Genomic DNA, 18,392 nt, shown 5'->3' with positions numbered 1-18,392 from the left:
TTATGTGTGTTTGAGTTATTTGGGCATAATTTATTTTTGGTCAGCTTTATAATACTGATGACATGTCTCACTCATGCAAATCCAATTTGTTTTCCAAATCCATCCTTTAGGACTGACTTTTGCATAGTCAATTTGCAGGTTATCAGTCAGATTCATTTGTTTAGACTGTGTAGTCAATATCAGATATACAGGGCTCCAGACTGCGACTAAAATAATTGATTGCGACAATAATTTAAAATCTAGTCGCCATTGGCGACAGTGGGCTTGTGTGTGTCCATTCGTCAGATATAATCTTTTTTTTTTTTTTTTTTTTTTGTCTCCCCTTTTTTCCCCAATTCCCAATGTGCTCTAAATCCTTGTTGTGGCATAGTGACTCGCCTCAATCCGGGTGGCGGAGGATGAATCTCAGTTGCCTCCGCGTCTGAGACAGTCAGTCTGCGCATCTTATCACGTGGCTTGTTGAGCGCGTTATCACAGAGATATAGCGCGTGTGGAGACTTCATTATGTATCTTCTCAACTATATGTACCATTTATTAAACCTCAGATTAATGGTTTATCAGCTGTCTTCCTTTTCTTCTGCTTTCTATCTTATTTCTGAACAACAATCTAAATCGAGCAATTATACGATGTGGCAACTAAAAACAGCTATTTGGCTCCTTAATGTTTCAGTTATGGAGCCAATGCTCCAAAGCATAAAATTTTAATCTGGAGCCCTGATATACACTTGTGGCCAAAAGTTTGTACAGATTTTGCTGTTTCAGAAGGAAATTAGTACTTTAATTCACCAAAGTGGCATTCAACTGATCACAAAGTATAGTCAGGACATTATTGATGTAAAAAAAAAAAAAAAAGAAACAGCACCATTGCTATTTGAAAAAAATCATTTTTGATCAAATCTAGACAGGCCCCATTTCCAGCAGCCATCACTCCAACACCTTTTCCTTGAGTAATCATACTAAATTGTTAATTTTGTACTAGAAAATAACTTGCCATTATATCAAACACAGCTGAAAGCTATACGGTTAGTTAAATGAAGCTTAACATTGTCTTTGTGTTTGTTTTTGAGTTGCCACAGTATGCAATAGATTGGCATGTCTTAAGGTCAATATTAGGTCAAAAATGGCAAAAAAGAAGCAGCTTTCTCTAGAAACTCAACAGTCAATCATTGTTTTGAGGAATGAAGGCTATACAATGCTTGAAATTGCATACAAAGGTGTACACTACAGTCTTCAAAGACAAAGAACAACTGGCTCTAACAAGGACAGAAAGAGATGTGGAAGGCCAGATCTACAACTAAACAAGAGGATAAGTACATCAGAGTCTCTAGTTTGAGAAATAGATGCCTCATATGTCCTCAGCTGACAGCATCATTGAATTCTACATGCTCAACACCAGTTTCATGTACAACAGTAAAGAGAAGACTCAGGGTGCAGGCCTTATGGAAAGAACTGCAAAGAAAAAGCCACTTTTGAAACAGAAAAACAAAAAGAAAAGGTTAGAGTGAGCAAAGAAACACAGACATTGGACAACAGATAATTGTTAAAGAGTGATATGGATCTTAACCCCATTGAGCTTTTGTAGGATCAGCTAGACTTTAAGGTGCATGAGAAGTGCCCGATAAGACAGCCACATCTATGGCAAGTGCTACAGGAAGCGTGGGGTGAAATGCCACCTGAGTATCTGGACAAACTGACAGCTAGATTGCCAAGGATCTGCAAAGCTGTCAATGCTGCATGTGGAGGATTTTTTGATGAGAACTCTTTGAAGTAGTTTAAGAAATTCTGATTTTTTTAAATTTATTTTTTATTGTAATAGTAATTTTTCACATTATTAAAGTCCTGACTTTACATTGAGATCAGTTGAATGCCACTTTGGTGAATAAAAGTACTAATTTCTTTCCATAAGAGCAAAATCTGTACATTATTCCCAATTTTTGGCCGCCAGTGTACAAAAAAAAAAAAAAAAAAAGAAACTTTTTTTGCACAAAAGGGTTCTTTAGGCTGACAATTGCTTAATGTGAGTATGTATGTATGTATGTAGGACAATACACTACATTACTTTACATTTCATGCTGCAGAAAAATAAAAGTTTTACAATTTACTTCTTCAGCTTTGGGTTTAATTAGAAAAGGATAAATTACAGTTCTCTTTAAGAAGACAGGTTTATCTCAGTATCAGTATACAGTCTACGGTACAGTCTATTCTTGACTCATAATTCAACAACAGATGCATAAAATTCTGTTGATCATAAACAGCAAACAACTTGAGCATGTAGCGCTGGTTAATTTTTGTCATATCTACATATCGCTAAGATGCAATTTAAGCTGCGTGTTCACAGATGCGCAACGTGTGAGTGATCAAAATGCGTGAGCATCCTTTTTCAAATTTCAACTGTCATGGAAAGTCGGTTGAGCTGAAATCTTGAGGGCGACATTACCCTGGTAAGTGAGAGAAATTAATTAATTTGTTGATTAATTTATGTTGTTTTCATTTATTTTGACGTAATTCCTTGTCATTTATGACTTACACGTTTATTTTAGCAAGCACAAAGAAGAAAAGTCAACAAAACAGTTCGTCCAGGCCTGCAATACTTTCTGCCAGGAGGGTAGTAATTTCAAACTTTAATCACTAAATTCTCTTTAGTAACCTGTCCACCCTAAAAAACATGGGAAAAATGAAACAAGTTTCCAGGAGCACATCACAGCCAAACATTGAATTAAGCACGTAAAATGTTTAATGTCAAAGAGAAGTGATGGAAATGTTTCAACTTCTCTACTTGTGAGTATTTAGTGTTTTAGTTTTATTGTAATTTACAAAAATAATAATAATTATGCATTTTTTAATTGAAGATGCCATAATAATTTAATGTGAGTTTTAGCAAAGGCCTTCACCTAACTAAGAGAGGACTTCTGAAGTTCTGGACATCAGCATCATCAGAGCAATGAGAACTGAAAGTCAAAGGGAACATCTGACTTCAAAACAATGACATAAACAATATCATAAAAGGTATATATTTTCCCAATAATGCATAATGCAAATTATTTTGTTTTGCATAAAGGTTTTTATAATACAAAAAAATGATTATTTTTTGTTTGTAGTGGCTCTAGAGTGCAGCATTACTTATTAATTACATAGAGATAAAACACAACACTCTTCTTCTTCATGTAAGTTTTAAGATGTAATTTAGAAAGATACCAATTTCTTTGTTTTTAATTACTCTGCTTACTGACACCATGTCTATTTCATGTTTCTCTTACTTACAGGGATCAGCACATCCATCCTCAGCCTAATCTTTCATATGGTGTCCAGACCCCTCAGAGAGTGCAGAGATGGCTGAAGTGAAGTTTTGTGTAATTTGTTGTATCCAAAAGACCTCACTCAGTGTGTTTCATTATAACCATGCTGTAGGAAGACCCTTTGAACCAAAAGCCAAATGTTATGATTCCATGTTGGGAACCCCTAAAAGGTATTATATATAAATATCGAAGAACCCTTAAAAAGGTTTGTGATTAGAGTAGGTTAAGGCTCTCCTAGGTCACTTTTAATGAACAGACAATGATAGCTTACCTAAAACTTGACTTCTGACAGCCTGTTCCTCACCTCAGCAGTCTGTAGAGGAACAGCATGCATGCATAGATTCAACAACATTCCCTATGAAATGTTATGAAATAAAGATAAAACAAGCTGGATCTTTTTTCGCTCTCTACTAGTTATGTTTGCAGCATTTACGGCAGCAAGAAATAAGAGCTCCTCATCACAGTCAAGAAAATATTGTTCTACACCATGAATTATTCAGGCACTTGAAGACAGACTGGCAATGACACAAAGACACGTGGGACAACAACGGATGCTACAATAGATGAAAGGCTCTCAAATTGTCCCTTCATTGTCTGATCTCTTCCAATTACAAATTCAAAACATTAAATGCAGGAACATTAGATATGACCACAGTCTGCAGAATCCGACAAGACAAATCTTTAGTGGGGTTTTGAATTCAGCGTGCTGAATTGGAAGTGTCAAAATACCATACACTCTTAAGAAAAATGGTTCTAAATAGACCAAAGAGGATACGATTGCAGGTTGCAGAATGCATACAAAGATACGCACACTCTCGCACAAACATACACTAGTGACTATGGTGTCAGAGAAATTTGGATCTCAGAGCCTTTGGGAAGAAAGAATGGGCTACGCTGAGGAAACATCCATCAGATAGTCTTATATTCAGTATTTCATTCAGTACAGTTCATAGTTTTTAAAATAGTGCTCCATCAATAATAGGCATGGATCAAGTCCACGTGATAGATGTGATTTTGTCAGTTTAACTCAAACAGGTGCAGAGATTTGTTGATACAATTTCTATGATAAATACAGAAAGTCTTCATACAGAGTTATGAATCATGAATGCTTCAAAATCTTGTCATGTATGTTATAGAATGTAAACATTTGATTTGTTCTCCCTACACAGTACTCAGCTTTACGCCTACAGTCACCGAGTCCTCTAGAGGGCGGCTTGTATAAATATTTCCAACTTTCTAAACAGCACAAGTTCTAAGTCACATTGGCCCCATAATAGTGCTATAAGGGCTGCCATTTTCTGCCTATGTGCACTCTGTGACTGCAAAGCCATTATTAATGTATGTTAATGCCTCTTGAGACTTTCTTTTATATCATGTGAACTGTAGTCACCTGCAGAGCACTGCCCCAGTATGGCATTCTAGCGAAACAACGACTATCGACATCATTAGCTTGGTGATCTAGATTTTATATGGAAACTAAACTCAAATAGCCCCCTGATGGCAGCTTAAATTTGTGGACATAGACGTAAATTGATGGCATGTGAGAGTTGGGTCTCAGTGCTGTCTGATAGTCTCCAACTGCAGTACAAACACACTTGAAATCCCCATGTCCCTCTCTAAGGCCAGCGCTGTTGTATCGGAGGTGTCGCACTTGTCAACGCCTCCAGGTCTCAGAGGACTTCAAGCCTGGGTCGAGCTCACTTTTTCAGCAAGCTTAGAAGCCTTGGGAGTTCTTTCACCGAGGCTTATCACATTCTCTGCTCATTTTTCAACCCCACCTTTACAAACAAAGCTGGGGCGGGTTGACGGAGAGAACAGAGAGGAAGACTAGTATGGTGTGTGTTTGAGTCAGTTCCACTCAGCCTGGCAAGGTAGCCTGGCATCGATCATTTGAGCCACAGGGATACACACATTCTATCACCCTCATCGGGCCCACATGCGGCATACCAACTCTCTAGAGTTCAGAGCCACTCTGCATCCTGCCTAGAGTACTGCTTTAAAAATTTACATCTGAAGTGACTCTTTACCTTAACAGGAGAGTTTGCCCTCCTTTCAGAATTTCAGCTACTTTTTCAGTATTCCCTGCACAAAACACCAACATGGTACCCAGCAATTGTTGTGTTGTAAATGCTGGTGTGCTATTAGATTAACCAAGAAGACTTGGTTAAACAGCTTCACAAGAAAGTGAAGCTACCTACAGTAGCTGCTAGATCAGAACCAAAATCAGCATTAACAAGCATAAAAAAGCTTTGGAGTTTCATGCTGGTCCAAGCTGGTCTTTCCAGCAGAGTTGTAGCTCTATGGTTTGTCTGTCAAGGTCCCTTGTTTCCACATTTCTTCATGTAATTTACATCTATGGTGATGAGTATATTTCTCTCACTGTGATCTCGGTGACAGACGACACCATCAGAAGCTAAATCAGTGTTTAGTGAAAGAGACTGTCATGATTGGATGATTCAGTCAAATTAGACTCACTGAGGTAGAGGGATAAAGAGGGATTTAAGATAGTTTCTCAGAGGACCACAATGCAAGAACCATACTGTGATTGATAGGCCTATATATGATTTGATGCATGATAGAAATCAGCTTACTCTTTGATAGTTTACTATTCATCTCACCTGGATAACAATTGTGTCACCTGCAAGTTAAGTTTTGTAGAATCATCCTGTGAGTACGACAACTAATGGAGCGTTCACAAAAGGAAAGATTTCAAATATATTCTATATGTTTGAAAGAAGTGTGCCCCTGCTTTACGGCACTTACAAATTATAGAACGCTCTGAGCATTTGGTTGTAGGAATGTGTAAGATGCATTTGAAGGCAGAAAAAAAGGCAGATCAGTTTGAAATCAAGTGGGATACAACTAATTGGATTTCCGAAACCACAACTGGTCCGCCTCTCTAACATTTCAAAATTCTCAACTTTTGGTTGTAATGGAGTCCCAGTGATGGAGCACCACTTTTGCTAACCCTTGCGTTTTTCGAAAGAATTGTGGTGCTGATTTAGCCAGCCATCCACTCTTTGAATCTATAAGAGAGGTGGAGTCATCCCACCCAGATATAAAATTTAGGGTTAGGGTTAACAAGGTCAATTTGAAATCAAGCGGGATACAATTAATTGGATTTTCAAAACCACACATGGGTCCGCCTCTCTGACATTTCATTGGTCAATAGATTGCAACAAAAATTCTCAACTTTTTGTTGTGATGGAGTCCAAGTGATGGAGCACCACTTTTGGTAACCCTTGCATTTTTTGAAAGAATGCTCCCCTGATTTTGCCAGCCATCAACTCTTTGAATCTACATGAGAGATGGTGTCATCCCACCAAGAAATTCTTTCAAAATTAACCTGCCATGCATCGCTTGCCCTGGGAATCAGCCAGCCAGAAACAGTGGTGGAGGCGAAGGCATAAGAGAACAGAAGCTGCCAATGCAAGGAAGCTGTGAGGTTGAGAGCAGCTGGTGCTTATGATTGAATGTCCCAGGACAGCCATTGTTATGTGTCAGATGAAAACGGAGGCGGCGGAGGAAAGTGAAGGTTCTGCATTGTATTCTGACAGTCTGAGTGGCACTAGCCAGGCAGGGGAAGAAGGGTGAACGGAAGATTCTGCCAGCTCTGCTTACATGGCACTGAAAGGCCAGGAATCGCTGACAGACTCTGTGGGAAACGTCTGCCTGAGAAGCATCTCAATTATACATTCTTTGCCCTTGAATCAGCTCATCTGTTGGACTGATTAAAGGGCATCCAGGGATCCCCGTCTGGACACCCTCAGACAAATGAACTCTAGGCCGTTATAAATGAGTGTGAAGAAACAGTGGATATTTCATTTCAGAAAGATGTTCAGATCACATTGTTCTGAGTCCATCAGTGCTAATGCGATGGCTTGGGAGCATTAGCTGTCCATTGTTGGAAATCACCCGCATTTCAGTTCTTAATGTTTTAGCCTTTTAATTGCTTAAATGGACCATCTGCTCTGTGCAGTTCTATTGCTATGAATTCATCATTTAGAGGATAAAGAATTGCAGAAGAATTGCCTAAGAATACTCCATTTTTCTAATATAAAGTCTGAAATGATAAAATAGCACTAATTTCCCAGAAATTACTGGCTTTGACATATCGTATGAAATTCAATTAAGGCAAACAATTGATGATGCTGGAATTTTAAAACACTGGATGTGCAAAGAAAAAGATTGGGAAAGAAATGGAATTTAAACAGCAATGCTGTAGAATACAAAAAGAGATGTCCATCTCATTCTCTTTTTATGTTTTTTCTCTTTCTATTTACTCATCATCTAGTTTTTCATTAGAACAGAAGAACATAACTTGATAAATTACTTTTGGAAACCCATCTTGATATCTTATAGACCTACTTGTACAGCACAGAACATGACAAAGCTCATCGAGGTGATTTAATCATAAAAGACAACTTGCCAACTCAAGTCCTCTGCCTTAGGCCTCGATGGTGCTGTCCCTGTATAGCTGCACACACTATGTGTGTGAGTAACAGATGTGGCTTTTGTCCGCTGGGATGGGAGAGTGGGAGTGAGAGACTAGAGGGAAGATAAAGAGATGAGATGATGGAGGAATGGAAAGATTCCCAACACTGCTTAACACCTCAATTAGCCATACTGAGGTTCACATAAAGTATCTGTTCTCATCGTCCTGTGTTTTGAACATGGGATTTTGTTATATTCCATATATAAGAAAAATTAAATAACAAATGAGATCTCTTCAGTATCTCAATTTACTTTCCTGACTGTAATGAGATTAAATAAAGAGCAAATGGTCTCCTGAGAAAAAGACTCCAGTACTCTCCCATGGGTCTAATCTAGAGTTAAAAAAGAGATCTCAACAATATTACAAACTGTTCAGATTTGCAAAGATTCCAAAGTCTGCAGTTCTATAACATTATCTTAGATAGGCTATCCACATTCTTTTTTTTATTTTTATTTTTTTTGTATCTCTATACTCTTACTATATGTCAACAATTGTTTTAAATTTCTGACTATTTTTATTTCTCCTTCTATGAGAAATCTCTGAGACAATGTTGATACCTAAAGGGTGAGTTCATTCAAAAAGGAGAATTCTGTCATCATCAACTCCCCCTCATGTCATTCCAAACCCAAATGATTTTTGAAACACGAAGAGCAAAGGTATTTTGCAGAATGTCCAGAGTGCTCTTTTTCATAATGGAGACTGTCAAGCTCCAAGAATGACAAAAATCACCATAAAAAGTAATCCGCATAACTTGTACCCTATATTTGTATATAGGAACAGACTGAAGTGATTTTCACTGAAACTCTCCCCTCCACCATAGTTTTCAGATCTCATTCTTCATCTCACGCATTCTCTTGTCTTGTGTCACAATGAATACAACACATTAATGACATCAAATCTGCCTTGATATGTCAAAGTACAATTTTATAAGAGTTTTGGAGGACGGGTAAGATTATTAGTGAATAATGACGTGCATTTCTCTCTGTTCTGCACACAAAACTACCTTATGTCTTCACAAGACTTGGAATATAGCACACAGGTCATATTGACTACTTTTATTATACTTTATGGTGCCTTTTTTTGTCATTTTTAGAGCTTGACAGCCTCAGTTCCAAATATGAAAAATAGCACTCTAGATATTCAGAAAACTTTTTTGACAGAATTCAGCAAATCATTTGACTCAGTAAATGTTGACAAAATCAATATTTTTGGGTGAACTATTTCTTTAAATTAGCCATAACTAAGAACTCTTTAATGTATTCTAAGCTTTGAAAGAGCAACTTCTGAGCATTGAATTTTTCTTTTGTTGCTATTTAGACTTTTTTCTCTTGTATGACAACAATTAATTCATCGTGATTCCCTTTGGGCTGTTTAAAAACACCTCATCACTGTGACGACTTAGTCAACATAGACTGCTTTGATTTGCATCATTCACTTTCTCTCTGTCTCTTTACTGCTGTTTTCTAGACAGGCGAAGAGCAGAAAGTGTTAGTATCTCATTGTGTTTCGCTACTATTAATAAGAAAAAGAGCTGCTTTCATGGACCACTTTTACAGATTACATTTTTTTTTACCGTCATTTATTATATGACATGTATCTGTCAGGGTTGTTCTGAATAGTTACCAAGGTTATTACAGTTTAGAATTTTCAAATCAGTTTTTATTTTACATCATTTTCAAATTTGCTGTAAATTTCAGTTTAGTTTCATTAATGATTTTGTTCATTTTAGTTTAGTTTTTATTCTGTAAACACATTTCTAATTCGTTTTTATATATATTAGTTTCAGTTTTAGTTTTACTAATTATAGTTTTGAGAGTTAACTGAACACTTCTAGAGTGTAGACCAAAGCAAGACAATTGAATTTAAGCTTGGCAAATTTACGAAACAGTTTACTTACTCAGCATACTTATGCATAATAACAAAAACATAATGGTTTGAGATTCAACAAAGTCACAAAGAACCAAATAAAAGCAAATCAAAAGTATAAAAGTTAAATGTATAAAAATTTCAAATGAACTCAAATTCATGTTAAACAGGAATTCTTGTTAAACTGTTGACGGTCACTGTACCGACGGCGGGCGCTCCGTCACTTTGTTTAAATATGTTTACATTTACTGCGTACGATATGATACGTGTCTAGTATAATCTTGAAATCTATGGTCGTCTGTTAAATATAGTATGTTATCCATTCAACCAAGAAGCCACAAGCCGCTGCAGTGCAGAAATGATCTAAATATGGACATGAAGAAAAAATGTGTATCACATCAGAGACCACATGAACAGACTCTGTGTAAAGCAAAAAAATTATGTTTAGTCTGATAAAAGATGTCATGAATATATAGATGACTACAAAAATGTATGGTTTTTCAGTATTTTCCAAGCGATCGCTGGTATTTGTATAGGTTTATTTTTTTAACAGTTCTGGATCTGGCACTGGACACTGGACTGGACTGCAAATTCTAGACATATTATGCTTTCTGCTTCATTCTATGAATAGAATCCACTTGAAATCAGTAAAAGAAGCTGTTATAACAATTCGATGATGATTGAAAGTAAGATATTTGCATTAGATTATGTGTAATTTGTAATGTTTACATGGGCTAATGCTAACACGCTAGCACCTTTGCCATAGTATTGCACCTGTTACCCCAATATGCCAGCCTTCACCACAGTAGGATCTGAAAATATTTATTGATTAAATTACTCTGACGTCACACCGCAGGAAACCGGGCTTCTGGGTTCTTTCGAGCTGCAGATTTTAATGGTGGACATTTTTTAATAAAGTTTTAATAATCTTTTAAGCTTTATAGAATGTAATAATGTCTGTTAATGTTAATAAAAGTTATTATAAAGGAATATCTATGGTTTACAGTGAAGAATTTATGTGGGTTCTTTTCTGAATTATCGGAAAAACAAGTTAAAACTTGGTTCAATGAGCCTGTTATGCTGGACATGCAACAGGTTGATGAATACACATCCTCACACATTTAACACACTTCTAATGCCTAAGAATTTGTGTACTTAGAAATGAAAACTATCATCAGACATGCAATATATGTCTTAACTGCTTAAATTATTAACCCACATACAATAAATAATAATATTTTACTTCAATATGATCCTGTTCCATATCAAAACTTAATAACAGCCATTTTCGATAGAACAATATTATTTACTGCATTCAAAATAAATTATATATTTATTATTGACATAATTTTCACAGTATGACATTATTTTTATTCACTTATCCTTTCACAAACAGTAGCCCATGCGCTGCGGTGGTGGAGACGGTCCCGTTCCTCCTGTTACATTTGGTCATATAAGATCATCGTTAGATTATATTTGACCTCATATCCATCACAGCAACAGCACTTTAGAAATTAAAAACAGCCGTTTGCGATCGAAGTTTGCATGATTTCTTCGATAATTTTTTTTATATCTACCAACAGCTGCTGCGGGTCAACTGTGTCTAATAGAGCAGATGCGATAACAATGACGGTGACCCCGTAAATTATCATAATTTATGTTTTTCCTGATGCGACGATCAGGTGGAAATTTGAAGAAGCACTAATCTCCAATAATCTGTGGAAAACAAGTTGTTTCAACCCCAGTTTCAGCTCAATTTGAGCAAAGTGCCCATAGACAGCAGCTTTTTTCTGGGCAACCAAAGGACCCGGAAGTGGCTGGGTGGATCGTTTGTTTGTAAACAGTAACTTCATCTATAGAAGATCGTAAAAAATGCTTTTATACTTGTTTTTAAATAAAGACTTCCTACCAGCCATAATTCATATCCAAGACGTCTTCATATATCAGTCTTTCAGTATCAGCTAACCTCGTGTATTACATGCCACAACGTCACCTGTAGGTGTTCACCTAAACAGCCCAACAGTGTATGGCTCTGGCTCTGAAGATGAACATCTCTCAAACACACACACACACAGATCAGATTTCCCCGCCATGTGATGAGAGCTCATTGATTACAAAAATGATCATTTATTTTTGAGAAATTTTATTTTATTTCAGTTAGTTTTTTTAATAACTGCTGTTAGTTTAGTTTAGTTTTAGTTTTTCATTTATTTTGAAATATTTATTTTATTTCAGTTTACGAAAATGTTGTTAATCAATAATTTTCATTTTCGTTTCAGTTTTAGTTTATGAAAATAACCTTGATAGTTATAAACACAAAGGGTGAATTTCATCCTTGATTGTGCTTCTGCCCTCTTTTGTACTTTCAGTCAAAGAAACTGTTGACCTGCAAATGAGGAGGATGTGTAAAGCACTCTATTATGAATACAGATGTCTTCTTTCGATGTTTCTAAAAGAGCAAATTACTCTTTGATCTGAGATTCAAGTTTCTTTTTGTCCTCTCTTTCATATTCTGTTTGCAGTCATATACTGGCTGTTTTGAAAGTTGCTCAGTAATCCATACTTGTGGCTCTTTAAGTGCAAGATTTACATTGAACATTAAGGTGGTTTTCATACTGGGCACGTTTGCTGTGTTCTGAATCCGAGTGTGATTGTTCCCGCCGCCCCCTGCAGCATCAGTCTGGTCTCAGACTCTCAGATCCTGTCAAAGCCCAGTGATTTTCCTTCATCAGAAATTTGCACATGATGGAGAACACAACACAGGTTGCTATATTTGTGTGTTTTTTATTAATTTGTTGTCATTACGCACACCAGAGTGAACAACACTTTTGCCACTGTGCGTCGTATAACATAATTCAGCAGAAATGTACACTGGTGGCCAAAAGTTTGGAATAATGTACAGATTTTGCTGTTTCAGAAGGAAATTGGTACTTTAATTCACCAAAGTGGCATTCAACTGATCACAAAGTATAGTCTGGACATTACTGATGTAAAAAACAGCACCATCACTATTTGAAATAATCATTTTTATGGAGCCTGGGTAGCTCAGTGGTAAAAGACGCTGGCTACCACCCCTGGAGTTCGCTAGTTCAAATCCCAGGGCATGCTGAGTGACTCCAGCCAGGTCTCCTAAGCAACCAAATTGGCCTGGTTGCTAGGGAGGGTAGAGTCACATGGGGTAACCTCCTCGTCGCTATAATGTGGTTCATTCTCGGTGGGGCGTGTGGTGAGTTGAGCGTGGATGCCGCAATGGATGGTGTGAAGCCTCCACATGCGCTATGTCTCCGTGGCAACATGCTCAACAAGCCACGTGATAAAATGCTCAGGTTGATGGTCTCAGACGCAGAGGCAACTGGGATTCATCCTCTGCCACCCGGAATGAGGCAAATCACTACGTGACCACAAGGACTTAAAAAGCGCACTGGGAATTGGGCATTTCAAATTGGGCGAAAAAGAGAAAAAAAAAAAAAATTTTGATCAAATTTAGACAGGCCCCATTTCCAGCAGCCATCACTCCTTGAGTAATCATGCTAAATTGCTAATTTGGTACTAGAAAATCACTTGCCATTATATCAAATACAGCTGAAAGCTATTTGGTTCGTTAAATGAAGCTTAACATTGTCTTTGTGTTTGTTTTTGAGTTGCCACAGTCTGCAATAGACTGGCATGTTAAGGACAATGTTAGGTCAAAAATGGCAAAAAAGAAACAGCTTTCTCTAGAAACTCGTCAGTCAATCATTGTTTTGAGGAATGAAGGCAATATAATGCCTGAAACTGCCAAAAAACTGAAGATTTCATACAAAGGTGTACACTAAAGTCCTCGAAGACAAAGGACAACTGGCTCTAACAAGGACAGAAAGAGATGTCCTTGTACAAGTCCCAGATGTACAACTAAACAAGAGGATAAGTACACAAGTCTCTAGTTTGAGAAATAGACGCCTCACATGTCCTCAGCTGACAGCTTCATTGAATTCTACCCGCTCAACACCAGTTTCATGTACAACAGTAAAGAGAAGACTCAGGGGTGCAGGCCTTATGGGAAGAATTGCAAAGAAAAGCCACTTTTGAAGCGGAAAAACTAAATGAAAATATTAGAGTGGGCAAAGAAACACAGACATTGGACAATAGAAAATTGGAAAAGAGTGTTATGGATCTTAACCCCATTGAGCTTTTGTGGGATCAGCTAGACTCTATGGTGCATGAGAAGTGCCCGACAAGCCACATCTATGGCAAGTGCTACAGGAAGCCTGGGGTTTTTGATGAGAACTCTTTGAAGTAGTTTTTTTCAAACTGTAATTTGAATTTACGTTATTAATGTCCTGACTATACACTGTGATCCGCTGAATGCCACTTTGGTGAATAAAAGTACCAATTTCTTTCCATAAGAGCAAAATCTGTACATTATTCCAAACTGTTGTTACTCTATTCGAACAGACCTGCGAAGCACCAGTTTAGAACCACTAATAGACCAATCAGAGAAATTGGCATTTTAGAGCCAAAGATGGATCAGCAAACTACTAACATTTCCACTTTAATTCTCGAAAAAAGGCCAGAACTTAGAAGTGAGGTGTGAATATGGCAGAATATCTAGCAGGATATCAGGAGGAGTTTATAGCCGCCTAATACATAACATGACGAGATGTCAAGGAGTAATTTTCCCAGACACTCCTGGGTTTAACTCAGTGTTTGGATGGTGCTTTCCTGAGACACTGCTTTATCACCTGGCTAACACAATTGGCGTTTCTTTGTATGAGAGCTGACGCGAGTGTCGTTTGACACGCATTGCAACGGCGGAGTGTAATTTGTCCACAGAGCGAAGGCTGTCCGAGTGTCTCTGTTTCATGTTCACTGGATCGTCCCAAGCGTGGACAAGACTCATGGCTCATCCATCACTGCTGCTGATTAAAAAGCCCTCTGTACTTTTGAGGCTTTTTTTGCTGAAAGGTTGGAAACTTAAAATCGAGACAACATGACATCTGGGATCCAGCCTGGCACTTTTTGAGGACAAATTTGCCCATCCTTTCAGAGCACGTTATTGCCTTGACTGCCCCCATTTCACCCTATTTTCTTGTCTTCCTTGTGCTAGTTTAGATAGTTGGATCTCCTCTACACTAGCAAAACACCGGTGTGCTGATGACCAGTGTTGACTTTTCTTTTTTTTTTTCAGTCAGACTTGTTTTAGACAACTATTAATGACAATCGCATATTACCTTTTTCATTTTTTTGTGTATGTATGTATGTATATATATATATATATATATATTTTTTTTTTTTTTTTTTTTTTTTGACAGTCAAAATGCTTGGTCACATTTTCCTTTGCATGCCGAAATTCATAGGACATCCATCATCCTTCAGTCATCCTTCAGTCATCTCAATGAGACTTCCGGTGGTGTGAAAATTTCACTACACAAATCTAATGTGGGGTTTAAATTTGGTGAACTTTGACATAAATTAGCAGCATTGATCAATAGGAAGTTACTTGTTTTGCAATGACCTCTGTGTGGGCAGTGCTTTGTACAGGGCTACACTGAGGGGCAGAGTCACTAAGAATGAATTGCGCCAGCTAAAAGCACCATTCACTAAAGGAATTAGTGAAATTTGCATGAGTAATTCTGATCTTGCAGTACGATTCTGAGCGCAATACAGCCGAGGATGCCGCAAACCATCGTATTTGACCCACACTGCCGGGACTGAACAGCATCACTTTGATCCGATGAGTATTTGATTAATTACAGCTGAAATGATCGGTTGAAAATGTTCACAAACATCTCCTTTAAATAAAATTATTTTTACCACCTACTTTCATTTGGCGGTAATAACGCAATATAAATCGAGTTTTCTGAATGAAGCACAATCTTTAATGAGCCTAATGTAGAAGAGGAGAAAGGAGGCATGTTTGCGTGGAAAGGAATGGCAATGACTTCATTCAAATATTGAAGAGACAGCGCAGTTTCAGTGCTGATTGCGCTGGCTAAACGTGATTGCAGATGATTAGTGAATAAGACCCAGGTATTTGGCTGAAATACAATGCACAAAAGTGCTGCAAATGTTTAGTGAATCTGCCCCTGAATATTCACAGTGGATAAGGAAATAATTTTAGTGTTATGTCTCTTTATAACTTCACTCTCCCAGAGTATAAAGTGCAGCATAAAAAAGAGGCTGCTTGGCAATTAGTTTTTGATGGTTTTGCACGTGCTTAACCCGTGCCTTTTTCACCTGCAGAATTTTGACATTCAAAGGTAAATTTGACCAAGCCTAAAGGCGTATTTTTTACTAAAGGACTCAAAAATTGAATGTTTTGACAGGAGAAGTTTGCATTAAAATTAATACATTTTTTGTTGATTTGGTGATCATTGGCTGGTTCCTACAATGTATGTGTGATCAGATTTTACCTTCCTTGTGGGGACATTTGGTTCCCACACTGTTGGCAAAACCGGACCCACACACACAAATGGACTGCCTCATCTCTTATTGAATGTGTCTGAGTGTTCCCTATCTGTCACTCACTCGACGCTGTGTCGATGTAGTGACACTAGGGGTCACTCTTGGGAGCCCGAGACACCTCTGGTCTTTGATAAAAGGCCAATGAAAATTGGCAAGTGGTATTTGCATGCTACTCCCCTGGACATACGGGTATAAAAGGAGCTGGCGTGCAACCACTCGTTCAGATTTTCTCTTCTGAGCCGAAAGTTCGATGTTTACTGAGCTGACTGTTCATTCACGTCTGCTGGATCTGACGGCGCATTTCAGTGGCTTCTCCCTCCTCTGCACTGGTGCACTGCAGAGAACGCCCCTGGGCACTTCGGCAGAAAAAAGAGAGTATATTTTCCTAAAAGAGTATATTTCTCTAAAAGAGCGGCACACACGGAATGTCTTTTTAAAGACGCATCTTTTTAAAGATGCCTTTCCATTTGTGTGTTATTCCTGGTTGCGGTCGTTACATCTCAACTTCAGATGGTCACGATCGCTGTCTATCGTGTCTGGGCACGCCCCACGTGGAGACAGCATTCGTGGATGGTTCATGTACTCACAGCGAGAACATGACCATGGCAACGTTGCGGTTTCGGCTTACTTTCGTAAGAAAGCAAGCCACCCCAGCGGCTCCCCACCTCGGTCCTTCTACCTACGGGTATGAGGTCTGCGCGGCTAGCACTGGGGGCGATTTGGGGACTGCCTCCGCCGGGTATCCACCCACGTACCTCCCATTCCCCAGCACACTCGTCTGCCCCAATCGGGCTTCCGGATGTGTCCGCCGGCTCATCTCACGGCGAGTTCAACCTCTTGTTCGGAGCCCGTGAAGCTCTCGAGCTCAGCATCGTCATGCGGGCTTGTCCAGTTGGATGCAGAAACCTCAGCTGGGCTCCCCCCTTCAGGGACGATTGCCCAGTCACAGGCTGATGTGGAAATGACAGACATGCTTTCCCAGGCGGCCGCGAGCGTCAGGCTTGAGTGGAACCCTCTGCTCTCCCCCGAACCCTAATGGCTCAGTGATTGGTTCCTGGGCTCGCGGCACCGCTCAAAGCAGCCACGCCCCGCTCCAGTGCCTTTCTTCCCGGAAGTGCACGAGGAGCTGACAAAATCGTGGGAGGCAACTTTTACTGCCCGGTCCCGATTTCCAGCTCCCCCGCCCTCACTACCCTCGATGGCGGGGCGGCCAGGGGCTATACGGTGATTCCCCCGGTGGATAAGGCGCTCACGGTGCACCTACACCCACAGAGCGCCACCACCTGGCGTGGATGCCCAAAGCTCCCATCCAAGGCCATCCCTGATGGCCAAAGCTTACAGTGCTGCTGGACAAGCCGGCTCTGCCCTGCACACCATGGCTCTCCTGCAGGTCCGCCAAGCCAAGGCGCTAAAAGAACTGCACGAGGGTTGTCCCACCCTTGATCTGATGCAGGAACTGCGCTCGGCGACCGACTTCACTCTCCGGGCGACAAAGGTCACCGCCACCTTTGGCTCAACCTGGTCGAGATGGGTGAGGCCGACAAGACATGGTTCCTTGCTACCCCTATATCCCAGGCTGGCCTATTTGGCGACACCATCGAGGACTTTGCCCAGCAGTCCTCGATGGTGAAGCAGCAGATGGAGGCTATCCGCAATATCCTGCCCCGGCGCGGCTCAAGATCCCGCACCCCGCCTGCTCGTCGCCAAGGGCGTCCCCCTGCGGTGACTGCACAGACTCCGCCACAGACTGCCCACTTCGGCCCGGCCCCGGTGTGGAGCCCACCGCAGATGCCACCCGTCTCACGGCCAGCCGCCAAGAACCCACAAAAGGCTTCAAAGCACCCCTGAGACGGGCAACCCAGGGTCGACGAAACCCACTACCTTGGAGCTGGTAAGAAGACCACTCCATCCCCCGGTGGAGGACCGGGAGGAGAATCTTTTGTTGCCTTTTCATTTGATTTCGCCACATGCCAAAGTGGCTGCGGTACCCAACAGTTCAGCAAAAGAGCGGTTTCCTCATTCCCTGGGTCACATACCCGGTGTGCACGGCCATCATCACAACCACCGTCCACCTTTTTATCCCGTTCAAGATGCTGACACAAAAAAATGCATTCTGACGAGCGTCCGGCATCAAGATTGGTTCGCAGCTGTAGACCTGAAGGACGCGTACTTTCACATCTCGATTCTACCTTGACACAGACCCTTCCTGCGGTTTGCATTCGAGGGTCGGGCATATCAGTACAAGATCCTCCCTTTCTGTCTGTCCTTGTCTCCTCACGTCTTCACGAAGG

At 39.9% G+C, this 18,392-nt stretch overlaps 1 protein-coding gene across 1 annotated transcript in view; it reads left to right on the top strand.

Moving 5' to 3' along the window:
• The window catches only part of LOC127425860 (inactive N-acetylated-alpha-linked acidic dipeptidase-like protein 2), a 492,025-nt gene that overhangs the window by 389,489 nt on the left and 84,144 nt on the right, over positions 1-18,392 (top strand). The window lies entirely within an intron of this gene.

Source organism: Myxocyprinus asiaticus, chromosome 35, assembly GCF_019703515.2.
Source record: "Myxocyprinus asiaticus isolate MX2 ecotype Aquarium Trade chromosome 35, UBuf_Myxa_2, whole genome shotgun sequence".
Taxonomy (NCBI): domain Eukaryota; kingdom Metazoa; phylum Chordata; class Actinopteri; order Cypriniformes; family Catostomidae; genus Myxocyprinus; species Myxocyprinus asiaticus.
Note: the sequence above shows the minus strand (reverse complement) of the source record. Positions and strands in the feature narration are given on the sequence as shown.